Below are 27,954 nucleotides of genomic sequence, written 5' to 3'. Positions count from 1 at the left end.
ACAATGTTAAGACGAACATCTGGTTAAATCTTTGATATTATATATATATATATATATATATATATATATATATATATATATATATATCCCTGGGGATAGGGGAGAAAGAATACTTCCCACGTATTCCCTGCGTGTCGTAGAAGGCGACTAAAAGGGAAGGGAGCGGGAGGCTGGAAATCCTCCCCTCTCGTTTTTTTTTTTTTTTCCAAAAGAAGGAACAGAGAAGGGGACCAGGTGAGAATATTCCCTTAAAGGCCCAGTCCTCTGTTCTTAGCGCTACCTTGCTAACGCGGGAAATGGCGAATAGTTTAAAAGAAAATTATGTATATATATATATATATATATATATATATATATATATATATATATATATATATATATATATATATAGCGTATAAGAAAGGGCCATGATAAATTCATTTAGTTTTCCGTGCCATATCGACTACCAGAAAGCCAGCACAATGATGAAGCAACATCTAAACGTGTTAGTTCTTGAAATGCTTTGCAAACTATCAATTCACACCATTTCTTTGTGACACGCTAAACGGAAGAAACAGAAGTTTACGAATTTTATCTCCCCGTAAAGCCTCTCTGTATTTCCCAGGGCCATCCCGTAGCCCTCTTCCAAGCCCAACGAATGCATATCATGCGTCCATGCGAAAGGTAGATTTCTTATAGGAGTAGACATCGAGTCAATTTATATTGATCAAGTGGAATAAGGATTTTATATGTTCATCCATCCTTACATATTATATTACGTTGTATCCACCATACACACAACACAGAAACTTAAACACTTGATCCTCAGAACAATATTCATTATCTGAATCTGAAAATAAACTAAAAAATAGAGCACGAGGAATTCCGGTTACGATTTATCAAATTCGCAGAGCAATTTTACGTCAAAGACACATTCTTGTTTATCCCAGTGTGTGTAGCACTTCAAACAACGCATATGTGGGTATATCGCAGTACACAGGGATGCATGCATGTGGCAAGATGGGTAAACTAAAGCTATTTCGAAGCTCCGCTGAACTTGCATACCGAGACTGGCATATACAGATGCTTCAAAAGCCGGTTATTTCATTCAGTACTTGGCATATATAGATGCTTCAAAAGCCAGTTATTTCATTCAGTACTTTTTGTACTGTAAAGACAAGAGAAGTTGCTGGCTTCCGAGCATTGTCTCTGACTAGCTGGTCAGCTGACATATCTATTATTACACATTCAGCTCCCCCTTACCCACCCGAGCGTGGTGGAAGTTGCTTCCGAAAACCGGTCAGGTGAGCACCTGGGTGATCAAGGCGCAGGAGGAGGGAAGGCCGAACTTTTCGCTCCACAGGCTCAACAGACGTACAGACACACACACACCCACCCTCTCTCCTGGCTAGGTTAGTCTGGGAATAAAACTCGCGATGCATATATATATACAAGGTTAAGAGACGGGGTAACACGAGTGTTGAAACATTTTTTTTTTCAAGTTTTATTTCAGTTTCGACTCGTATATTAACAGTTTCCAACGTATTTTTCCCCTTTCTGCTCGGCCTTACATTACCCATCAATGATCCGTTCTCTCTCAGCATTACTCACCACATTGTATGGGAAAGGTACGCATAGCTTGGGACATCTCCGCGCACTACAGCCACCCGTTCTCCGTGAACCTTAACACTTGAATCTGAACCATTAGCCAAAAATTCATTTGTTACACTGTGAATGTTGGGGTACAAGGCAAGGGAGAGGAGGGTTAGAAGTTAGGGTTAGGCATGCAAGGGGGTGGGGGACGATCTAATTTGTGTGGTGTTGTCATTAATCAAGCAAATTATGCATGGATTGATGATAGGAGTTATTATGGTTGATGAACGTAGGTTTGCACCTGTATTAAATCTATAAGATTAGCGCCGTTCATTCAAACCAGTGTGATCATTCTAAAGGTAAGCTAGTAACGGGACGTAACAGTGTTCCACTCTCCACACACACCCACGCCCTCAATACTTACCCATTATCACCACCACTACACAGTGTTGTGGATTTAAGTAAATGTTCTCATGTAAATTCACATCAAATGTCTGACATCTTCAGAAATATGCAAATTCAAAATTTAATTAGTTACAGTATATAGTCACTAAGCATTACGCTCGACGAATGTTTATACAATGTGAAATATTTCGTGCTTTGGAATATACCTGAGCGATACGTTTTATGCAGTTAAGTGATATCTATGATTGGCGTCTACTGCTGAAAATTGATATATTCATGAGATAATTGAGATTAAAAAAAGTGCTTCGGACACATTATTTTATTCACAAAAATATCATCAGCTCTCTTGATTCAGGACGGCGTCCAGCCAACATCACCATCTTCGATGACCAACACGCGGGTTGTCAAGCACTGAGGTGGACGGTTAGCAGACGATCTTAGGCTCAGCGTGCAACTGCTCCCACTCCGCTTTTGTGTGGGCGAATAACTAGGCAGATGTCCTTTCCCTAGCCAGCTCCCATGTGTTAATATCTGTCCCCTTACTTTTTAGCCATTGCAGCAGCTGTAGATTTTCCCGGCCAGCAAACCACGGCTGGACAATGCTGCCCGTATAGATGGGACAGAGGTCGTGGATAAACAGAATGGGGGAGGAAGAGGAAGTTTCTTTCATGTATGACGGGAAAGAAATAGTCCTGCACAATACAGAAGTATCACTGCGCATGGAACCTTCCTTCAGCTTGGATATCGTCCATGCGCGGGCCTCCTCCCCTACACGTTACAAGCGATGCTGTTTTTCCACTCCTCCTCGTACATACCATCACCGTCATACCTGCCGATGGAAAGTGGTCACTGTCAGTTTCACTGCTTATTACATCTGTGGACTTCCTAACTTGATACCCGGGTTTTTTAATATTTTTGATTTTATGTCATTGGATATTCAACCCAACAGTGTAATATGTTTAATAAGAGATGAAGCCTATGATTTGCAATTTGTATAACATGCTAATTTGATTACTGTGGTTCGGGATGAAATGCTCTCAATACATTACCTCGTGACATTCGTCCTCTGTAAAATGTATTCTGCCGCGATTCGTCGAGAAAACAACTCGTCGCTGGGCATAGGCATGTACCAGAATTGTTATCCTTCTTTCGCATGAAGACCGAGGGTGAGTTTACCATCACCGTGTACCTCCGTCAGCAGTTCCACGTACATAAGAGTGACTGTAGCCTTAGAATTATCTTCAACACCTGATGAAAGTATTAAAAGAATGTTTCGGATGGTGGATTTAGCGTGACGCTGACGGCCTTAATCATCACCCTGGCAACTGCTTTAGGCCTAGAGCCCAAACCACCAGCCAACCATCACTGGGAATCCTGTTGTGGCTACCCGCATCATGCAAGCGTCCTCGAGCAGTTCCTGCAGTCGCAAGATCGTCACGAATCGCGGCAGCATTTGTAAATCTTGTTACCCCGCACCGCTCACAAGATCCCCGTGTCGACCTCGGGGTCAGGTTCTCCTCCGAGTCAACTGAATAAAACCATAATAATGCACAAGATATTTTCGTTATACGAGGTTTTGAAACATCGTCACAATGGTGACACGTTTCCTTTCACGTTATTAGTACGTTACCAGTGTTGAAATTCCCGCTCACCTCCCAATCTTCCGATTCACATGGTCACAGTAAACGATATGTCTACCTGTTGAGTTATGGCTCGTTAAGAGGACTTTTCAGACTTAAGATTGATGGCGGTAATCATACCTTTAATACAAGTGCTAACCCATATTTTCTATAACAATTATCCCTTCAATTACCAATTAATACTTGATTTCCTTAAGCAATACATGACACCTACAGCATACAACTTACTGCTTGCCCCCCATCCCATCCACCGAACCTTCACCCATATCCTTCAACCCTCCTCACACTCGGCTCCTTCCCCCTCCCATCACCCCAAACCCCCATCCACACTTGCCAGAAAGAGAAAGGAGTCCTTGACATCTGTTTTGGGTTTGTGTGATCGGATTCACAGTTCAAGTAGAGCAAGTGACTACAGTGTGTTCTAATGTCCTCCTTGTTCATAACGCAGTCCTTTCAGGATATTGCCTTCCCACCATTAACTCAACGAACCTGTTCATTAATGTTCATATCAACGTCCTCATGGTGCAGATTGTTTTCAAAATTCATCCTTATATATCTTGCGTTCAAGGCCTTGCGGACCTTCTCCGCACATTAAGGAAAGTTCATCAACTTCAGTGGTTATCTAGATTCTTTTTCCTTTCGAAGATAATCACCAGAGAGCCAACAACGACTAAAGGTACAAAACAAGGATTGAACGCCTTGACCTGACCGGTTCTGATTCATAGTCTTAAAAGTTCTGCTTGATAAATGATTCCTGGTCATGATTAAAGTATTGTGTTGCCAGAAAAATGCGCATGAAACTAGACCGACACATACACACACACACACACACACACACACCAAGCTCCAGTGCTTCTCGCATTTCACCAAGCACACCCGAGCTCTCTGTGCTTGGTGTTTGTGCTACATTTGCACGGCGCTTGACTCAAGCAACAGGACATCACATCTGCGGCCTCAACTTGGCTTGTGTTAGTTGTTCTCCTGTGAGCAACTGGACTGTGGCATTTTCCACTTCAAGACGCGACCAAAGAAATTCAAAATTTCAGTCAACGATTCTTTCGATTTAGTTCAAAATCTTAATGCGCGTCCCGTGGCAACCATGAATATAATCTCTAATTCATTCTAAAGTTTGACCTTTTTCGATCATGCTGTTAGGTACCGCGCGTTGGTATGAAGTATGCATATAGTGACGGACATCCAGCCTAAGGATAAAGTGCCCCTTATATGGTTCACTGATCCCTGTGTTTGGTAAATCTCCAGCATGATTCTTAAGCATAGTGTATAATACGGATTAGTTCACAATTTCTACAAGTAGCGCGGTAGCGCCGTGAAGAGAATTAAGAGCAGTGTCATATACTCACAAACATACTTAGCTGTCACGAATAATGCACCAGAAACCCCTGTTCACAACCAAGCCCCACGGACGTTTCCATGGTTTCACCTTACCTCCACATATGCCCAGTTCAGTCCATTGACAACACATTTCCACCTGTATACCACATCGTTCCAATTTGCTACAACCCATGTGCACATCTCATCTTGCTGTAGGCTCATACCCCGATAATCTAAAGTCTCTTTTCACCCTTCTATATCCTTTCCGGTCTCCCCTTTCCACTACTGACATTTTTTTAGTCCGTCTCTTTCACTCCTCTTCTCCATACATCCACATGAATCATATTCAACTTACCACCACACCTCTCTCTCAATCTGTCATTGCTCAAACCACACAAGTTCTCAAACATGTCACTTCCATCACATCTACCTTCTACCGCTCTTTCTCATTTATTAGGGCTTACTACAATTCGCACCCATACAGCATCGTTAGGAACACTACACCCTCAAACACACCCATTTTTCCCCGGCAAACATTGACCCCTCATTCAACATACTTCCCAGTGCATCCAAGGACCTTCCACCCTTAACCATCCCATTGCTCATTTCAGCTCCAGTGGTTCCATTCGTTGCTATGTCCACTCTCAGGTATCTAAAACACTCCAGATCATGGTTTTCTGCTTTTTAAGCTCAAACTCACACCAAACTCCTTTCTTAATCTCATAGGTTTATTCACAGTAAGAACCTTCTTTCACACACATCCCATACTCGCATAGCAGCTTCTGCAGTTTCTCACTCGAGTCTACCACTAGAGCTGTGTCATCTGCAAACAGCACCAGTAGGCCTTACCATCTCCATCGTAGTAAACACCTCGTCTATAAAATCCTCTCGTTAACCTCCATCACCACCCCATCTATAGGCAGATAAAAGTCATGGTGACAGCAAATGCCCAAGACGTACACCCACCTTCAGTTGAAACAACTCATCCTCCTCTATCCCTACTGTACATACATCTTACTCATCATAAAAACTCGCTGATTACAGACGCTTTCCTTTCACACCCTAAATTCGTTACACCTTCCACAATGCACCTTTATCAACTTTGCCAACTGTTTAACGTCGACTTGGTAAGTCTCAATTAAACTTGTGTTATGTCACAAAACTTATGAATAAGCTCCGGGCAGGCTTATAATCACCCCCTCGCTACCGATAATTTGCCCAGGAAGCGCTGGCAACAGAGCACACGTAAAGGGAGATAAATACAGTCCAGGACGAAACAGTCGGGTGGTCACACATGGTAGGGGGAGACAGAACAAAGCTCCGAAACCACATAATGTCACCTTAGCAGAACCCTAATGCTAGGTACAAATTACAGCACTCGACCAACACTGCAGGGCCCACGAGACGGATGTGGTGGCTGAAGACCTGCAATTAGTCTTTGGTAGTCGAATTCTACACATATAAGTAGGTCCACCTTGCCCCTATAACCCCAATGAGTCTCTCTACCACTGCTTCCTGCCTTCTACATTTAATAACATGCGAGGACGGTGGAGAGAACTGTTCATAGCTCGCTAAATGTGCTTTGTGTACAAGATACTAGAATAAATGATTGAGAGCAGCGTTTTGAAGAAAAGCGGAATGCATGACGTTTGGAACTTGCCAAGTCAACAGTGGGTTGTACATATTCTAATCTAATTAGGAGCAGTGTTTTGAAATGAAGCGAGACATGTTAAGTTCGCATCCAGCTGAATCAGGACGAGGTTACACTTACAATATTCTGCTTAGATTAGATTAACTGAACGATGACGTTTGGCTCAAGCTAGATCAACGGTTAGTTGCACTATATCATAGTTCTGATCACATTAGATTGAAAACATATGAAAATACATACTGATGATACTAAGAATATTGTACATACAATAAACATCGTAAGATAGTACTTAACTTTTCCCACGTATTGCTAGGGTTATTAATGCGTCATTAAAATCGACTACTGCAATCACCGCTTTAGAGATCTAATCGTAGGATCTCGTCATCTAGATCTGGATCCTATTAAGCCGTTTAATGCATCCCAGATAAACGAAGCAGCAGCAACAGCTGAACCCCAACTCTTGCTGTAAGATTTAGGGAAGGATCTGATCACACTGACACTCCAGACACCATTCTTCCTCAGCCAGACTCATACGAGTTTGACAACTTTGATAATTTTCACGAGAAATTTTGAAAAGTTGGATGTGACCCAACAAGAGCATGTACATGTCTGTGTCGCTGTGACGTTATCTCGGTAAAATCTCGTTATCTCGTTTCTTTCGACTTCTAGGTTTGTGTCTCACGAAACAAACATATTCCTTTTCTGCATGTGGTATCCTTAAGTGAATGATTCAAGTACCTGATTATACTTTCTTAGTTTAATCTGAAACACCTGAAGTGTTGATCAGTCATGATTAAAATTTGATACGTGATTGTTAATTCTTTTTTTACTGATCATATTCGAGGAAGAGGGTGAGTACTGCAGCGAAGCATCGGTGAAGAGTTTCCCCAGATCGTGAGGCAAAGCACCTTATTTGTGCCATTATAATTCATAATTGGTTTTCTCTCGAAGATGAGGAATGTTAACACACGGTCATATGGAATTAGTGTCTGGTTTAACATTCTGGTTCTGACGAGGTATAAGAATAATCTGCTGCATCAATGTCATCTTGAGGTCACTCCAAAAGAATTTAAGAAAATCCTAACCACAGACCAACCAGAACCCTATGAAATACTATTCTAGTTTTCTTTCTCCGTCCATTTTCTCCAGATGTTCCATCTTAGCTTTGCTTGTTCAAATCTTATTATAGAAGCATTACTTTTAAGTGTGTGTGTGTGTGTTAGTGTGTGTGTGTGTGTGTGTGTGTGTGTGTGTGCGCGCGCGCAGAAATTTACAACAAAAGCGCGACTTCTTAAATGCAGAAATACCACTAAAAGAAGGAAACATGGGAATCCTGAGCGCTTTCTTACATTACATCTTCAGAGAACTAGTTACAAAATAGAAACGAGAGATTATGTGTACAGAGCAGGAGGGAACCTAGAATGGTGTCATGTAGCCATGTAATTAGTGAATGGCGAGGTTGGTACCAGGTTCTGCGTGACCCACCCTCTAACTGACCATGACCTGACATTTCCCGAATGACCTCACTCAGGTAAAAACGGAAAGAAGGTTAACTTGCAGTGTATGACATACTCAAAAACAGTTCATAAAACTTTTACCACTTTCTTTTACAATAAATGGATCTAGTTTGTCCTCTAGAGATGTGCTAATACACGAAAGCGCTCAGAATTCTTGTGTTTTCTCCTTTCCTCGGCGGTTTCTATGATTATATATATATATATATATATATATATATTTCTTTCTTTTCTTTTAAACTATTCGCCATTTCCCGCGTTAGCGAGGTAGCGTTAAGAACAGAGGACTGGGCCTTTTTTGGAATATCCTCACCTGGCCCCCTCTGTTCCTTCTTTTGGAAAATGAAAAAAAAAACGAGAGGGGAGGATTTCTAGCCCCCCGCTCCCTCCCCTTTTAGTCGCCTTCTACGACACGCAGGGAATACGTGGGAACTATTCTTAATCCCCTATCCCTAGGGATATATATATATATATATATATATATATATATATATATATATATATATATATATATATATATATATATATATATATTCCTAAGATTCCACGGGGAATATGAAACACGATATATATATATATATATATATATATATATATATATATATATATATATATATATATATATTTTTTTTTTTTTTTTTTTTTTTTTTTTTGCTTTGTCGCTGTCTCCCGCGTTTGCGAGGTAGCACAAAGAAACAGACGAAAGAAATGGCCCAACCCACCCCCATACACATGTATATACATACGTCCACACATGCAAATACACATACCTACACAGCTTTCAATTGTTTACACCAGACGCTTCACATGCCCTGATTCAATCCACTGACAGCACGTCGACCCCGGTATACCACATCGTTCCAATTCACTGTACTTCTTGCACGCCTTTCACCCTCCTGCATGTTCAGGCCCCGATCACTCAAAATCTTTTTCACTCCATCTTTCCACCTCCAATTTGGTCTCCCACTTCTCGTTCCCTCCACCTCTGACACATATATCCTCTTGGTCAATCTTTCCTCACTCATTCTCTCCATGTGAAGAAACCATTTCAAAACACCCTCTTCTGCTCTCTCAACCACACTCTTTTTATTTCCACACATCTCTCTTACCCTTACATTACTTACTCGATCAAACCACCTCACACCACACATTGTCCTCAAACATCTCATTTCCAGCACATCCACCCTCCTGCGCACAACTATCCATAGCCCATGCCTCGCAACCATACAACATTGTTGGAACCACCATTCCTTCAAACATACCCATTACTTTGTGTAATGAAGACAATTGAGAAACATCATAAGCCAATATTCCTGTTTCATGATAAGAGAAGTGGACCAGGCAGTATGATACAGTGGTTAAATTGATGAAAACTACTATTGACGTTTGTGTAAATAAATTATACATTTCCCTTTTCCATAGCCAGAGGTTGAACCATTATGTGACATTCATTTTTCATTTCATTTCAAGCTAGAAGCTTCAGTTTTCTAAACCATTTCCCACATTGTTCACATGTACATATATATATATACATATATATATGTATGTTTGCTTTGAAGAATGTATGTGAGAAACACCCAGCGTTATATTATATATATATATATATATATATATATTATATATATATATAAATTTTTTTTCTTTTTTGCTTTGTCGCTGTCTCCCGCGTTTGCGAGGTAGCGCAAGGAAACAGACGAAAGAAATGGCCCAACCCACCCCCATACACATGTATATACACACGTCCACACACGCAAATATACATACCTACACAGCTTTCCATGGTTTACCCCAGACGCTTCACATGCCTTGATTCAATCCACTGACAGCACGTCAACCCCGGTATACCACATCGCTCCAATTCACTCTATTCCTTGCCCTCCTTTCACCCTCCTGCATGTTCAGGCCCCGATCACACAAAATCTTTTTCACTCCATCTTTCCACCTCCAATTTGGTCTCCCTCTTCTCCTCGTTCCCTCCACCTCCGACACATATATTCTCTTGGTCAATCTTTCCTCACTCATTCTCTCCATGTGCCCGAACCATTTCAAAACACCCTCTTCTGCTCTCTCAACCACGCTCTTTTTTATTTCCACACCTCTCTCTTACCCTTACGTTACTTACTCGATCAAACCACCTCACACCACATATTGTCCTCAAACATCTCATTTCCAGCACATCCATCCTCCTGCGCACAACTCTATCCATAGCCCACGTCTCGCAACCATACAACATTTTTGGAACCACTATTCCTTCAAACATACCCATTTTTGCTTTCCGAGATAATGTTCTCGACTTCCACACATTCTTCAAGGCTCCCAGAATTTTCGCCCCCTCCCCCTCCCTATGATCCACTTCCGCTTCCATGGTTCCATCCGCTGCCAGATCCACTCCCAGATATCTAAAACACTTCACTTCCTCCAGTTTTTCTCCATTCAAACTCACCTCCCAATTGACTTGACCCTCAACCCTACTGTACCTAATAACCTTGCTCTTATTCACATTTACTCTTAACTTTCTTCTTTCACACACTTTACCAAACTCAGTCACCAGCTTCTGCAGTTTCTCACATGAATCAGCCACCAGCGCTGTATCATCAGCGAACAACAACTGACTCACTTCCCAAGCTCTCTCATCCCCAACAGACTTCATACTTGCCCCTCTTTCCAAAACTCTTGCATTCACCTCCCTAACAACCCCATCCATAAACAAATTAAACAACCATGGAGACATCACACACCCCTGCCGCAAACCTACATTCACTGAGAACCAATCACTTTCCTCTCTTCCTACACGTACACATGCCTTACATCCTCGATAAAAACTTTTCACTGCTTCTAACAACTTGCCTCCCACACCATATATTCTTAATACCTTCCACAGAGCATCTCTATCAACTCTATCATATGCCTACTCCAGATCCATAAATGCTACATACAAATCCATTTGCTTTTCTAAGTATTTCTCACATACATTCTTCAAAGCAAACACCTGATCCACACATCCTCTACCACTTCTGAAACCACACTGCTCTTCCCCAATCTGATGCTCTGTACATGCCTTCACCCTCTCAGTCAATATCCTCCCATATAATTTACCAGGAATACTCAACAAACTTATACCTCTGTAATTTGAGCACTCACTCTTATCCCCTTTGCCTTTGTACAATGGCACTATGCACGCATTCCGCCAATCCTCAGGCACCTCACCATGAGTCATACATACATTAAATAACCTTACCAACCAGTCAACAATACAGTCACCCCCTTTTTTAATAAATTCCACTGCAATACCATCCAAACCTGCTGCCTTGCCGGCTTTCATCTTCCGCAAAGCTTTTACTACCTCTTCTCTGTTTACCAAATCATCTTCCCTAACCCTCTCACTTTGCACACCACATCGACCAAAACACCCTATATCTGCCACTCTATCATCAAACACATTCAACATATATATATATATATATATATATATATATATATATATATATATATATATATATATATATATATATATATATAAATGGGGGGGTGATAAAGTAGTGGTGATGTGAGAAGGAGATGGAGTGAGTATTTTGAAGGTTTGTTGAATGTGTTTGATGATAGAGTGGCAGATATAGGGTGTTTTGGTCGAGGTGGTGTGCAAAGTGAGAGGGTTAGGGAAAATGATTTGGTAAACAGAGAAGAGGTAGTGAAAGCTTTACGGAAGATGAAAGCCGGCAAGGCAGCAGGTTTGGATGGTATTGCAGTGGAATTTATTAAAAAAGGGGGTGACTGTATTGTTGACTGGTTGGTAAGGTTATTTAATGTATGTATGACTCATGGTGAGGTGCCTGAGGATTGGCGGAATGCGTGCATAGTGCCATTGTACAAAGGCAAAGGGGATAAGAGTGAGTGCTCAAATTACAGAGGTATAAGTTTGTTGAGTATTCCTGGTAAATTATATGGGAGGGTATTGATTGAGAGGGTGAAGGCATGTACAGAGCATCAGATTGGGGAAGAGCAGTGTGGTTTCAGAAGTGGTAGAGGATGTGTGGATCAGGTGTTTGCTTTGAAGAATGTATGTGAGAAATACTTAGAAAAGCAAATGGATTTGTATGTAGCATTTATGGATCTGCAGAAGGCATATGATAGAGTTGATAGAGATGCTCTGTGGAAGGTATTAAGAATATATGGTGTGGGAGGCAAGTTGTTAGAAGCAGTGAAAAGTTTTTAACGAGGATGTAAGGCATGTGTACGTGTAGGAAGAGAGGAAAGTGATTGGTTCTCAGTGAATGTAGGTTTGCGGCAGGGGTGTGTGATGTCTCCATGGTTGTTTAATTTGTTTATGGATGGGGTTGTTAGGGAGGTGAATGCAAGAGTTTTGGAAAGAGGGGCAAGTATGAAGTCTGTTGGGGATGAGAGAGCTTGGGAAGTGAGTCAGTTGTTGTTCGCTGATGATACAGCGCTGGTGGCTGATTCATGTGAGAAACTGCAGAAGCTGGTGACTGAGTTTGGTAAAGTGTGTGGAAGAAGAAAGTTAAGAGTAAATGTGAATAAGAGCAAGGTTATTAGGTACAGTAGGGTTGAGGGTCAAGTCAATTGGGAGGTGAGTTTGAATGGAGAAAAACTGGAGGAAGTGAAGTGTTTTAGATATCTGGGAGTGGATCTGGCAGCGGATGGAACCATGGAAGCGGAAGTGGATCATAGGGTGGGGGAGGGGGCGAAAATTCTGGGGGCCTTGAAGAATGTGTGGAAGTCGAGAACATTATCTCGGAAAGCAAAAATGGGTATGTTTGAGGGAATAGTGGTTCCAACAATGTTGTATGGTTGCGAGGCGTGGGCTATGGATAGAGTTGTGCGCAGGAGGATGGATGTGCTGGAAATGAGATGTTTGAGGACAATGTGTGGTGTGAGGTGGTTTGATCGAGTGAGTAACGTAAGGGTAAGAGAGATGTGTGGAAATAAAAAGAGCGTGGTTGAGAGAGCAGAAGAGGGTGTTTTGAAGTGGTTTGGGCACATGGAGAGAATGAGTGAGGAAAGATTGACCAAGAGGATATATGTGTCGAAGGTGGAGGGAACGAGGAGAAGAGGGAGACCAAATTGGAGGTGGAAAGATGGAGTGAAAAAGATTTTGTGTGATCGGGGCCTGAACATGCAGGAGGGTGAAAGGAGGGCAAGGAATAGAGTGAATTGGAGCGATGTGGTATACCGGGGTTGACGTGCTGTCAGTGGATTGAATAAAGGCATGTGAAGCGTCTGGGGTAAACCATGGAAAGCTGTGTAGGTATGTATATTTGCGTGTGTGGACGTATGTATATACATGTGTATGGGGGTGGGTTGGGCCACTTCTTTCGTCTGTTTCCTTGCGCTACCTCGCAAACGCGGGAGACAGCGACAAAGTATAATAAATATAAATAATATATATATATATAAAGTGTGAAAGAAAGAACCTGAATGTGAATAAGGTATTAGGCACAGAAGGGTTGAGGGACAAGTCAATTGGGAGGTAAGTTTGAATGGAGAAAAACTGGAGGAAGTGAAGTGTTTTAGATATCTGGGACTGGATTTGGCAGCGGATGGAACCATGGAAGCGGAAGTGAATCATAGGGTGGGGTAGGGGGCGAAAGTTCTGGGAGCGTTGAAGAATGTGTGGAAGTCGAGAACATTATCTCGGAAAGCAAAAATGGATATGTTTGCAGGAATAGTGGTTCCAACAATGTTATACGGTTGCGAGGCGTGGGCTATAGATAGTGTTGTTCGGAGGAGGGTGGATGCGCTGGAAATATCTGAGGACAATCTGTGGTGTGAGGTGGTTTGATCGAGTAAGTAATAACAGGGTAAGATATGTATGGTAATAAAAAGAGTGTGGTTGAGAGAGTAGAAGAGGGTGTTTTGAAATGGTTTGATCACATGGAGAGAATGAGTGAGGAAAGATTGACCAAGAGGATATATGTGTCAGAGGTGGAGGGAATGAGAAGTGGGAGACCAAATTAGAGGTGGAAAGATGGAGTGAAAAAGATTTTGAGTGATCGGGCCCTGAACATGCAGGAGGGTGAGAGGCGTGCAAGGAACAGAGTGAATTGGAACGATGTGGTATACCGGGGTCGACGTGCTGTCAATGGATTGAACCAGGGTATGTGAAGCGTCTAGGGTAAACCATGGAAAGTTCTGTGGGGCCTAGATGTGGAAAGGGAGCTGTGGTTTCGGAGCATTATTACATGACAGCTAGAGACTGAGTGTGAACGAACGTGGCCTTTGTTGTCTTTTCCTAGCGCTACCTCGCACACATGAGGGCGGAGGGGGTTTTTATTTCATGTGTGGCGGGGTGGCGATGGGAATGAATAAAGGCAGCCAGTATGAATTATGTACATGTGTATATATGTATATGTCTGCGTGTGTATATATATGTATACGTTGAGATGTACAGGTATGTATATTTGCGTGTGTGGACGTGTATGTATATACATGTGCATGTGGGTGGGTTGGGCCATTCTTTAGTCTGTTTCCTTGCGCTACCTCGCTAAAGCGGGAGACAGCGACAAAGCAAATTAAATATATAAATGAATATATTATATATGATAATTAATGTGCCATGGCGCTAACAGTCTTCAGAAGAGGAAGCTAGAAATACAAATACGTCGCCACACCAAATTGACAATTCATTCTGCCGATAAAATTCACAACGGGACTCTCTGCTTCCCAAAGGACCGGGTAATTCGTGGCCCCCATGCCGTCTCGGGTTTCCTAACCTTCCATTAGCTGGGCGTGCGTGACTCAAGAGGGCGGACACGGTGACCCGGCGTTGATGCTCGGCTGGGTTGGCACTGCTCACCCTTCGCAGCACCACCACCTCGACCAAGTCTCTTCCTCATGCCATTAGCCATTCTAAACATCCATACAAGATACGGGAATGATATTCAATCTTGTGGGTGGTAGCGAGAGGACGCGCGCACTCGTCCCCCAGCCTTGAAACCCGAGACCCATTTCCCGTCGTCTGTCGCGTCCTCCAGGATCTAACCTTAACACCGTCGCATCCTGGACCTGTCGGCCGCCCTTGTGCCCTGATAATCTGCCCCGCCATTGTGAGACACTCGACACCCCTCATCTCCCTCGCTGCCTGTAGCCTTGCCCTGAAGTTCAATCTACTTCCCGAAGGGACCGAGTAAAATATGTGCGGCGCCTTGACTTATTACGTCAATAATGTGCCCATAAAAGAAGACATCACGTGCAATCATGAGCATGATTTTGGAGCCGTAAATCCTTCCCACTCTAAGAAAAAATCCCCTCAAGTATCTTACGAGGTCGGGTTGCACGACCCCTGTGCCATGCAAATCTGCGTGCCACTCATTTTTTTTTTTTATGATCTACGACTTTTGCAACTTTATGACTTATGTAAAAATGTAAATTATACCTAGCAGGGATTGTGTAGTGTCATGTAGTGTTGCCTTGTCCTTGTTTGCTTATTACTTCTTCCATACGACTGCATTAAAGGCTTGAGTCTAAGAAAAAAAAAAACTGATTTTGGAGAAAAATAAACCAAATTTGACCATCATGATCGAAAAACGAACTTTTGTTTTTCCTGGTTGGGTTAACTTTATAAAGATTGGCGTTCTAGAAAATTTCGTCTACTCTAGTCAAAGCCACGAGAGAAAAGTCACCTTCTGTAAGGTTGTATCATTACTCCACAGGAGTTCATTAACCTTCTACTGGATGTTGCGTCACAACCGTACAAGAACAGGAGCTTGATGAAAAGATGTCCTGAGGTAATACAATAAAATCAGTTCATACTTTTTCTCTGGAATATATAGCATTCAAGTGTGCTTCTTAAGATCTAGTGGTTTGGCGATTATCGTGTATTTTGTACAACTAAAAAAAGTAGATATATTGCAACAGATACGAGTCTACACCAAACATACACGAGTCTATGCCAAACAGCACTGTTGATTTTAAAAATTCACGGTAAACCGGTTCTGAAAATTGCTGGAAAAGAAAAATTAGGTACAGCCAGGTGTCCAGGTCAAAATGATGACCAGAGGTTATTACGAAGTTGCACAACATCTGGTTTTAGGTGATGAACTTCTCCTCTTGATATAATGAAGACTTTGTTCCATACTAAAGTCTTTCGCTGATGCAAATGTTCTCTAGAATTCTTTGAACGTTATCGTGTAATGAGAGACCATGTGATGACATCCAACGCATTAAAGTTCGTGTAAACTGCGTGCGCAGTTTGATTTACTAGCCATCATCTGCTGTAATGGCAATAATCTAGAACTCCTAACATGCACGTCAAACTCGCATAAAACATGTCTGTAGTGGAGGAAAATTAGCGGACGAGCACAAATACAGTACATAAGACCTCCACTTCCATCATCTTCAACTACTATAACCATTCAATTTCTCGACTTTAAAATTAATTTTCTTTTACTGGTAGCTCACGCGTGGAACAAACGGTTTAAAGTCATACGACAGAATCGATTGAGTGTTGGTACTGAAGGAGTGACTTATGCATTCAACGTGCTGGACTGATGTAACGGGCACTGAAGTTACTTCTCGTGGAATATGTTATCACTATAGTGGTATATACTGTCATGTTGATCAATGAAGACAATGAACGAGATATATGATGTCAGAGATGTGACACTCAAATGTAGAAATTCTCTGGAGGAGGAGGATACTTTCTCGTCTACACTCTGAAAGTCGCCAACCCTACAACACTACAAACATCACTCCGACGTATCTCGAGCCTAGTCATGCCTATGATGCACCTACCATAATGAAGAAATCGCACACTTACCGTATGGTTGTCACGCAGTGTTCCCACATAGACACACAATCATCATTTAACTTTACGACCTGCGGCCCCATCCAAGGGACGTGTCCGACTTCCTAGGCGCTGTGGGAGCTCTTGAATACAGAAGTGACTCCTGAGGAATAAGTAATATAATGAGCAAGAGGAACAAAAGTGAATTACACGAGGTACAAGATTGTTGAGTGTACTTTAGGAGTTGTATGGGAGAGTAGTGACTGAGGGTGGTGGTGTACAGAGAACATCAGACAGGTTGTAAAATGCATCGCCAGGAGTGTCAGAGGATGTGCGAATCAGGTGTTCACTTTGGAGAATTGTTGTGAGAAACAGGGTAACAAAAGGATCTATTTGTAGCACTAGCATTAACAGGACTAGAGAAAACATAAGATGAATTGATAGAGATGCTTTGTAGGTGGTGGTAAAAAAATTATATGGTTTAGGAGGACAGGTACCAGAAGGATCGAGTTGTTGTTGAGTAAGGCGTGCGTGCGAGTAGGAAGAAAGGATGGTTTGTGTTGCACGATGAAGGTGATTCTGCTGTCATGGGATATGATGTGAGCATGGTTATCTTGCCTGTTCATGGACGAGGTGGCGAGGTGAATGCAAGGGTCTTAGGAAGAGAAGTAGGTCTACAGTCTGTTAGGGGGATGCTGATGGAGGTGAGGAGGGTCTGTAAACTGACTCTGTTGCTGTTCATTGATGACACATTGGTAGTAGATTCAAGCACAGTTCAGAAACTGATTTCTGAATTTATGTTGTGGCGGAAGCAGGAGACCAATAGAAACGTTCTAGAGTGTGTTACGAATGCTGAAATATTTGTTTTTGAGAATTTTGCTTCATTTCTATTCCATAAAACCCTTAATAATCACTCCTTCAGCAATTCCTGTGCCCACTGTCCAGCCCTTAAACAACAAAACAGAACAGAGTTCAGGCGACTCATTTCCTACCATATACCTCATAAAAGAAAGGATCGAACATTGTCATGAGACTTTTAGTTATACACAACACCTTGATCATCTCTGTATAATCCCTATTGCCTCTAATTGTCGTAAAGCAGCTGATCTGTCAATAGGTACAGTGTTGAACTTTTGTTAGGGAGCAACGAAGAGTTATTGCTGACGTTTCCTTTCTTCCAATCACTCCTCTTCCTTCTCGTATGGTGCACAATGAACCAGGTTGCCTGTGTATCCTCGCTTCCCAAGTGAGCTGCCAACCGCCTCAAATCTCTTAGGAACCTATCAGCAATGCCGACAAAGCAGAAGCCTCTTTGGCTCCTTCAGCAGGAGGAGAAGGATAGACAGGAAATGAGGTCTGTCTACCCCCCATCCAAGCTAAACTGATGGCTCTGATTGTGGGGGAGGATGTGTGTGTGTGTAGGCATGTTGAGAGCTGTGTCAGCCTCGGTAGCGTCACTGAACTGAATGAGGCCGCCAAGCCCAAGACGCATTGCTCGAGGTGACAAGTATAGAGCTCATTATGATCATGGAAGGACACTAGAGCGGACGAGGAAAGAGTTCTATAAGAACCGTGACTAATGGGGCAGGTGTCCGCCTCAGTATAGGTAATGGGGTAATCATATACTGGTTTCGGGGGAAGACTTAATGTGGTAGACGAAGGCACCGGATCTCCAGAAAGGTCAAGGGCTGTCCCTGCAGACAGCCACAGTTTGTCTGAATGTCTCGACGTCAGTCCAGCAGAACAGGTCACTGGGAGAGTAAGTGTCTTTACAAACCGTCAACGTAATTCAGGATTAGATTGTCTTTTTAAACGATATCAGCATAAGTGGTTCGGGAACATATAGAAGAGTCCGAACCTCGGCATCGAGATGTTTTTGTTTGACGTCTCAATGACGAGCAAGGTAAGGGATACATATTTTCTCAGTTATGGCGCACCTAGCAGTCGACAGCAGAAGCAACGAAAATGATGTATACTAACAGTGTGGTTTATATAGCAGCAGAGAACCGTCGTACAGGTACACTTTGTTGTAGTTAGATACACGAGTCTTCTCGCAAGTTTTAACCAGGTAGGCGATAATGTCGATTGTAAAAAGGGATTTTATTTTTGGCCATCTCTGTTGCTATGTATACTGTTAGCTTAACTTATACACTGTTCAGTGTCTGTTCACAGAGATCCTACAACATGCACGTTAAGCATACCCTATATTTTACGTATTTATTAGTTATCAAGTTCATTGAAGATCTTCAAATAACAGGAAAATGGTAATCTGAGTCAGATCTTCTGACAATCATTTACCCCCAACTGCTCCGTCAGTCTCCAGGTGACAAACATATACTACACTTAGAAAATACTGGGAAGCTTTTCGACTTGCAAGAGAGGAAACGTCTAAATACGCTGATTTTTCTAGTACAACAAAAGTTTCAACTTTATTAGCGTCACTTCTCAATAACAATTAGTGTTTTGATATACCTTTATTGATAATGCAAATATCTTATTACCCAGGAAATCATTTAGCATAAACTAATACAGTCAAAAACATAATTCCTCGTACAATATTCATTATAATGATAAAGCAAGCAATCCATAAATTACTCGCATGAAACATAGGAGAAAATCATCTATCAATTTTCCTCCGTGGGAGGTACAGATGTATTGCATCTAATGACCATCTGTCGCACTGCTTTAAGACCGTCTCCTTTGAACCATCATTCAGGAATCAGCTCAAAAAATTTCCTCTCATACTTACGTCACATCCTTTACCACATCTCTCTTCCTCTGTCATCACATGCCCCTCTTCCATCAAATGTTGCACTCTTGCATCACAATCTCCCCTCTCCCGCCGTAAGCTTGCATCTCACATTACACGTACCTTTCATCACATACACTCCTCTCAAGTCACCTTTTCCTCTCACAGCACATACCCTCTACCGCATCACATCATCGCCTCTCATCCCATGCTTCAGTCTCGAATTACGACTTCCGCATCATATCATATGCCGTCTATTTTTACTGTCACCCTTATGTAATGCCCTCTCTCATCACGTAAGCCACTCTCATGGAACATTTCCCCCTCTATAATCACTGATCCCTTGTGTTACACGCTTCCCTCTAGTTCCACATACTCCCCCTAGTATCACATAATTCCCTGTAGCAAACTATGCCTCTCTGTAGCCTCTAGCATCGCAAACTCTCCTTCCAGTATCACATGCTCCCCTCTAGCATCACATGTTCCCTTCTAGCATCTTATGCTCCCACTATTGTCAGAACCCATGGTGTCCTAAAACATACCAATCACTGCCATCTCATACATCCCTCCCAGTTCTGATGCAAATTCCACACACACACACACACACACTCATCGCAGACTATCCTCTATGTTCTACTGACAGTGCCACACTTTCTTAAACAATCCATCCTGCTCTGCTGCCAATCCCACACTCCCTTACCAAAGAACCCTCCATATTCTATTGACAGTCCCACACGCCCCACCTTAAACAACACGCCCTGTTCTTCATCCAGTTCTACACTCCGTTCTCAAACAATTCACCATGTTCTTCATCCAGGTCCACGCTCCGTTCTCAAAAACCTGCTGTTCTACTACCATTCTCACGCACAAACAACCCCCCCCCCTTTTCCGCTTGTTCTACTACAAATTCCCCATTCCCTCCTTAAATAACTCCCTTCTCCTCGATCTACTGCAGCAACCGCCTCATATCACATACCCACCTCGGGCAAAAACCCTCGTATTTTGCCTATGAACTGCATGAGATCGTGGCGACTCTGTCATCAACCATAATCAACCATCTGTACTTTCTAATTCCATCCTCCCAACACAAATATGAACATGGCCTTACATAGTCACCAGAGGAGTGTATGTGTGTGGACTTGACTATGCTTTATGCAATCTGTGTTTGATGCTTCCAGGGTTATTGAGTCGGGTCAGCCAACCCGAAATTCGGTATAATGACGCTAAGATTTGAAGGAAGCTATCTGGCGCTCATCAGCACACGTCCCTTTGATGTCATTCATATTGTAGTACATTTGTAGATGCAATTTCAGGGTTGAATAATAAGATTCTATTGTCATTATACTCGATCATCCCGTCTTCCATTACGAATTCAGACATTTAAAGACAAAATGCTTGAAGCGAACCAGTGGGAAGAGAAATGGTTGCATTGACACCGACTTGGTTCGTAAATGACGTTATCTCGGTTTTGGCCAACTTCATTAGTTCTCTGCCCCCTCCTATTCCCTCTGATGGATCATCTTATTCTATAAAGAATTTGGATATTGAAGACAAGAGGTGATAAATGGAGGGAGGAAAGAAGGGGAGTTAAGTAGATCGAGGAGTTTTAGGACTGATAATATACTGGCAAGTTTCCATATGTTTGGGATTTTGTTGTGTAACCTGACGTTGGTCAAAATCTACCAACTTCATATATACGTTTACAGTGAGAAGCATCGTCAGCACTTGGCTCTCCCGATGTGGAACCACAAACCTTTTATGTACCACATTGATCGTCGACGCTAATAACAGTTATTACCTCGGCCACTGCCATTGTGGGAGGGACTCTAAGGTTTGTCCAACATTTTCTCTAAGAGCCCACTCGGTGATGCACACGTGCCTGCATATGCTCACTTCAACATCAGCAGCGAGATTTTTCAATGCCATTCAGATAAGCACTCACGCACGAATCTCCGCACACGTGCACAGAGGGGGAGTACTTCCCTAATGCACCAGTACTCTCGTGTTCATTATATCCAAACGTAAGAGCTCTTGGCTAGTTGGTCTACCCAAGATGAGAGTCTGATCTCGTCTAGTAACGCACGTCTCCAAGAATGATAGACAAAGAAAATGTACGTCCCCCCTCCCTTTTTCTCATCCATCAAACATATATCCGGACAGCTCATCTGCGAGGAGGAACTTAAGTTGATAGATTTCAAGGCTATAAACAGCATAATGATCATGAACCCAGACGCCGTATCAAACAAGTCTAATGTACATAGCAGGACAATCAATCAACTTCGCGTCTGGATGTGTTGTTTAGCTGTACTGAAATCGCACAAATTCTATTTCTTGTTATTCACAGCATACAGCTGGTTGGCGCCGACAGACACATCAGAGTTGCGTAGCTAGACAACATGCTGTTGAGCTGACAAGCATGACAACAGCCGAGCTGTATAGGTTGACACAACATCAGTTATAGCTTGATACATCAGATGAGCTGTACAGCATGATACAACGTTGTATAGCTGGGCAAAACAGATAGATGAGTTGCATAGCTTGAAACAGACAGCAGATTCGAGTAGCGTAACACTATAGTTCAATCTACTTGCAAAATATTGCACTCGAAAATCTAAGAGCACTAAGAAATTTGCAGTCGGGCTACTATACATCACATGGACAGAGTTGTGTGGCAGTAGTGGTAAAACAGTCCTGTAGAAACTAGGATCTATTACACTGAAGACCAAATTAACGGGGCTCTCACGATAACAGAGGTTATTTCCATTATCTACCGCTGTGTGGTGTGACATCCATGTTCACCAGACTCTCCAAAAGATAGCTTACGACCCTGCAGCCCAGCTTCTTGGATGATATGTCCCTCAATTGCTTCTTATCATACTATCAGATTCAACTATGTGGACCACGGGAGTGATTGTCAACAGAACATCCCTATGAAGACCAGAACACCGCCGAGAGGGACACTCAAACATGCCAGTCAGTAACCCACGGAGTGAAGGGAGGCGTGGTAAGCAGTTGCTTGTTCATCACAACTTTCTGTTGGCATAAAAGAAAAAACTTGGTGCCGTACCATGGTAACAACCTCACAATGAATCGTAAAAGTAATTCCCACTTGTATCACACTGTCTTATAAGCCGTATATACAATATCATACCAAGTGAACTATTTATATGCAAAATATCTTCATGCCCATAAAAAAAAAAATACAACGCCGGCTTATCTTCAGTTACACCCTTCCAGTCATTAACGACGGTATATGTTTTTTATTGTGCAATTACAATAATCTTTACAGAACTCTCAATATCCTTAATGTTGTGAACCATCGCATCATTCTTGGCGTTCTCAGTATATATGGGGATTTCGTGACTTCATTCCAAGGTGGCGGCTGCTGGATGGTAGCTGCTGGCCACACACACAACCTCCCCCCAACACCATACGGCGCGACATCTGTTGGGCCATTAAGGCACTTCCCTCAGCTGCTTCGTTTGATCGAACTTCAGGTGATTCCGACCCACATTGTGGCTGGTTGGGGAAAGGACTTTGTGCTCAGAATAGCCTGGCTACTTTTCCTTTCCCTCCGTAAATAAACAATCAGTATTACATACACCAACCCTGTCTGCCGAAGGTATAAAGGTAAGGCACCAAAAACACGTTTTCAGAACAACCTCTCACACGCATCACAGAACCTAATGTACACCATAAGCCTAGATATATTCCTTAACTCTGCCTCTCCCGAGCTCTATCTTCAACAGTACAACCCCTGCTTTCTCTCTTAACTACCCTATAAAAGATAGGAGGTGCAGACCTGAGGGGTAAGGGAGGGGAGAGCAGTTCTAGGAGTTGGAAGACAAATAAATGGAGGAAATGTTTGTGTGGATGGACCTTGTCCGGCCACTATATCGCCCAAAATGATAGAAGCTTCGAAACCGAATGCGATCGAAGTTTCGAAGCCGAAGTGATTGAAGTTTCGAAGCCAGGTTCAAGGCCAGTCGAAAAGCTAATAAACAGTGATGGTATAAAACTAGTCAAACAATGACAATCAACAGAATACACAACCAAACATTCGCTGGCGTCACTGGCAGATTAATTTCCATCAATTTCAGACAACCTCATTGGTAATGTCACTTCCAGCACTGCATTTTTCCTCATTTTTCGACCTACAAACTAAATTGACAGGCATCAGGAAACTACGTGCAGACAAACACCAAACAAACGTAAAGCCACTTATCTAACCGCCACTAAGGTAAATTCTACATAATTTATGAACCTACTTTAATTCATCCAATTCATCACGTCCTCCCTTTGGGTTAGAACTCCCCCCTTCCTTTGGGTTAGAACTCCCCACGTCCTCAGGGTTAGAACTCCCCCCCCCTTCCTTGAAGGATGGACTACACCATAGTTAATCGACAAACTACAAGAATCAGCCAGACACAGACAAACTCCGTCTTCGAATATCTCTTACAGTAATTTATATACCTGGGAAAACACTTACATTTTTAAATTCAGTCACTCTCCTTACGTTTCTTCATCGACAACTGCTGAGACCTTAGAACTAGGCCAGTTGCTAAGCCACTGGCTTCGGCAATATCAACCAAAGACCACAGAGTCATGACAGGAAAATGAATTAAGGGTGATATACTACGAACTAGTAACTTTGTAAACTAACGCATAAAAAAAAATACGAGAGTCACTTCCACGTCGGATATGGCACGAGTAGCCAGTGTGTTTACGCCGTGTTCAAAGTAAAGATTGCTAGCCATGGGAACAGTGACGAACTAATCGCATATACGCGTTACATATACGAAAAAAAAATCCACATCAGGGATATGGAACAAATTTATTCATGAAATTAATTGTAATAAAAAAGATATCAAAAGTTAGGTATGGTGGTACAATTATATTTCTTTCGTGTTCTTTGTCATCCGATATGACGAAGCCTTTCCATTAGTGCTATGTTCATTTGCATACCTGACATTCTAATGAGTTTTATTTGCCTTTCTGTTAGGAGGATAAGAGAATAGCCCGATCGCCCTGAACCAAATCGTTTCAGATAAATTTTACATAAATATTAATTCTTAGAAAGTTAAATTTTTAAACCTTGGCGTTGAATTAAGAAAAATCAAATCAATCCCTGTTGCTTGCTGCTTTTAATTCCTGTTATACAAAAATGCAAAGCAGAAAATATTCTGAAAGAGTTATTTATAGTGCAGCAAACTGTGTGAATATTACATTTAAACTCAGCTGTGCTTGTTGACCGGTGTGTGTAGTTGAAAAAAAAAAAAAAAGCATTTTGTATCTTTTACACTTTTATCATAGCCAGTTGAAAACAGTGCGACCTATGCGACATGGAACATTTATGCAAGTTGCGTTACTTGTAAATGATACAATTATCTATCCAGTCTACAACTCTAGTGATTGTGTTCAAGTTGTACCACGTTTGCCTTTAAAAGAAATTAGCAGGTGTTCACAAACAAAAATTTGCAAGTCTATCGAATGAGAACTAATTCGATATAATATAACTACCACGTAAAAAGCGCTCTACGCCCCATTGTACAATATACCCATTTATGTACTTGAATAACCTTTAGACTTCTTAAAAATGCAACTTATAAGTATCAGTGCAACAGTCAAAATGAACACACGAAATATATGTGGGATAAAGTTGAAAAAATAGACAATTCGCAAAAAAAAATACATAGTTACCGATAAGCGATATAGTTCATGGGCACTAGAGTGGATTATATAACACAGAACTGCGTACCCTCGTAGAAATTAAACTAAACGTTCGTTTAATAGATGGCACTATTATGAAAGTATCTTGATATCTTTTAGCGCACAACGGTTTCGGTTCGTTTCAGCCGAGTTTACCCATCTTTACTCCATCATCTATGATAGCGAAGTGAAGCGAAATAAGCACCCAGTATGTGCGAGTTTTAGCTTCTCAGTCCTTGACAGAAGTGTGGTGAAACAGGATCCTTTCATCGTGGATCCGCTGGTGACGTGCATTCAGAGAATGAAGCTTTTGTGCTTCTGAAGAGGTGGGTTAGCTTGGAGATTTCATTCTATTTATAAAATGTAAATTTATTTGATCATCCGTCACAAACCTGAGATCAATTTGTCATTCATTGCCGTTGCTACTACTATGTCATTTTAGCTCGTTTATCTTTAAAAAGTGATGCTTACTGAACTTATGATAGACGGGCACTTATTCCGCTGGTCTTACAAACTGTAGCTAATTACACTATTCCTTATTGAGGAGAGCTTACCATAAACTTATTGCCGTTGTTAAAAGCACCCACCACCTCCACACACACAAATGCGCTTACAAACTCGTACATGAACGCATGTGTAAGTCAATGTATGTGTGTGTACCTACATAGTCTAGATGCGTTTCAACACTAGGGAGAGCACATATTACATAAAACGAGGGCTGTGAAAGCGTACTGTAGGATGGACACATTCTACGAAATATCGCGTTTGGCGATGATCGTTACCACGTTAAAGCCTGGAAATGACAAGTTTCTGTTCATTGCACTAGTTATCACTGAAGTGGTTGATTATTGTAATAAGGATTGCCGTAATACTGCTTTCGTAATTTGAAATATTTCACTGGATAAACGAATAAAAGCAAATGTTCAGACATTCAAATAATTTGCACTTGTAAAAATTTTTGTACTATAAACATATACGCATGTACACAACAGCATACTGCTGCCAATAATAGTCTGAAGTACAGGGAAGCTTAGTGAGCGAATCCCTGGCCATTTCTTTAGGTGTAAACCTGGGTATACAGCTCTCCATGGCATCACGCACATCGTTCATATTTTTAAGTCTTCTATTCATAGGTATCGTCTCGTTTCTTAAAAGAGCGTTCTGGTTTTAGACTTTGGCGGTTTGGCAACACTTCCCTAAGCGAGTCATTGTACATACTGTTTGTAACGACTCCTCAGCTTTGCCTGCATATACATATCCAAAACATATCCAAGTTAAAAACATGGATAAAAATGAGGATTAAAGCCTCCTATTCAATTTGAGATTATTGACAAAACTCGCAGATTACTGTGGTTTGGTAACACTAGTTTGCCTTATGACAATTGTTCGTGAAGACGACTTCTCAGCTTTGCCGGCATACACACAATCTTGTGTACGTATATATTGTATATACTCTTAGAAATAATTGGTGAAAATGGTTCAAAACCATGATGCACTAAACCTAAGATTACTGACAAAACTCATTTCATCCGGCAGTATACTTACGAGAATATATCAAAAAGTGTATAATGTAATTTGTGCTCGTTTGATTTTTCTTCTCCCCCAACCATGAATAACTTGCAAGAGGGTAGAGCTTTGAAGATACGAGAACGATAAAAGCATATTTTCTTTCCCACACACTTTACTTCACCTTCACATCAGCCTACGAATAAGACAAATCAGAATGAGATATTATTCAATAATGCGGAAAATGTTAAATATCACCCAAGGGAAAGTCAAATGTCTTAAATGCATTCTATTTCATGCTTGTAAATTTTCACTTTCAAATTTGGCCAAACTTTTTTTTTTTTTTTGTCTGCAGTGCCTCACTGACTAGATATATTTATATAAGAAGCGGATCACATTGTTTTACAATTGCTTTGCACAATTATTTTCCGAATGAACAATATCGAATGATAAAGTGTCTACAGTGTTCACAAGGTAACAACGAAGTTACCTTAAAGTTAATATCCACATTTACTGCAAAATCTCGCACAGACATATACAGTTTAAGATTTTCCCAGGGTGTTCAAGTCTACAACGAAACCGGCAGTGAAAACGAAGAACCAGAGAAAGTTGAGCCTACTGTCGCCTTCAAAGTTACTCTTGTGTACCACTTGTCAATCTCAGAATTAACGAAACAAATACGTGTAGATATTCAAGTTATCTCGAGTCGCCGAAACGCATCACAAACGGATATGGTTGCCTACGACCGAGAAGACAACAAGCAACCACGCTAGATTTCCTTCTTGACAAAAGCAATGTCTTTTATATAGGAAAAATTGGCAAAGCCACAAATGAAATGGTACAAGTTTATTGCAAAATTACATTTAAATCAAAATGAGAAGCGAAGATCGATATTCGTCACGTACAATGAAACTTTTTTTTTTTGCAAGACATCTTTGAATGAACGCACGAGTTAACATTTTCTGCATATTCAAATTACAGAACTCATTACATCTTAAGGAATCTAGTGCAAAATTAATTGCACGATATAGCAGAGTATTTCAACTCGTGATACACGAGCTAATTATGTATTCCATTCTTCGTAGATTTCCACTTCGTGTGGGCTTTGGGATTACTTAAAAACCTAAATCCTGACG

The 27,954-nt window shown here is 41.6% G+C and overlaps 1 long non-coding RNA gene across 1 annotated transcript in view; it reads right to left on the bottom strand.

The window, feature by feature from the left end:
• Positions 1-2,281: 2,281 nt before the first annotated feature.
• Positions 2,282-27,954, bottom strand: part of LOC139753436 (uncharacterized) — a 41,716-nt gene continuing 16,043 nt past the window's right edge. Inside the window, exons 2-3 of the long non-coding RNA XR_011713710.1 lie at positions 16,888-17,017; positions 2,282-2,806 (exon numbers count right to left, since the gene is read on the bottom strand). This is a non-coding gene — a long non-coding RNA (uncharacterized lncRNA). The remainder of the gene's footprint in view (positions 2,807-16,887; positions 17,018-27,954) is intronic.

This window comes from Panulirus ornatus, chromosome 2, assembly GCF_036320965.1.
Source record: "Panulirus ornatus isolate Po-2019 chromosome 2, ASM3632096v1, whole genome shotgun sequence".
Lineage (NCBI taxonomy): Eukaryota > Metazoa > Arthropoda > Malacostraca > Decapoda > Palinuridae > Panulirus > Panulirus ornatus.
This window is presented reverse-complemented; position numbering and strand designations above follow the sequence as displayed.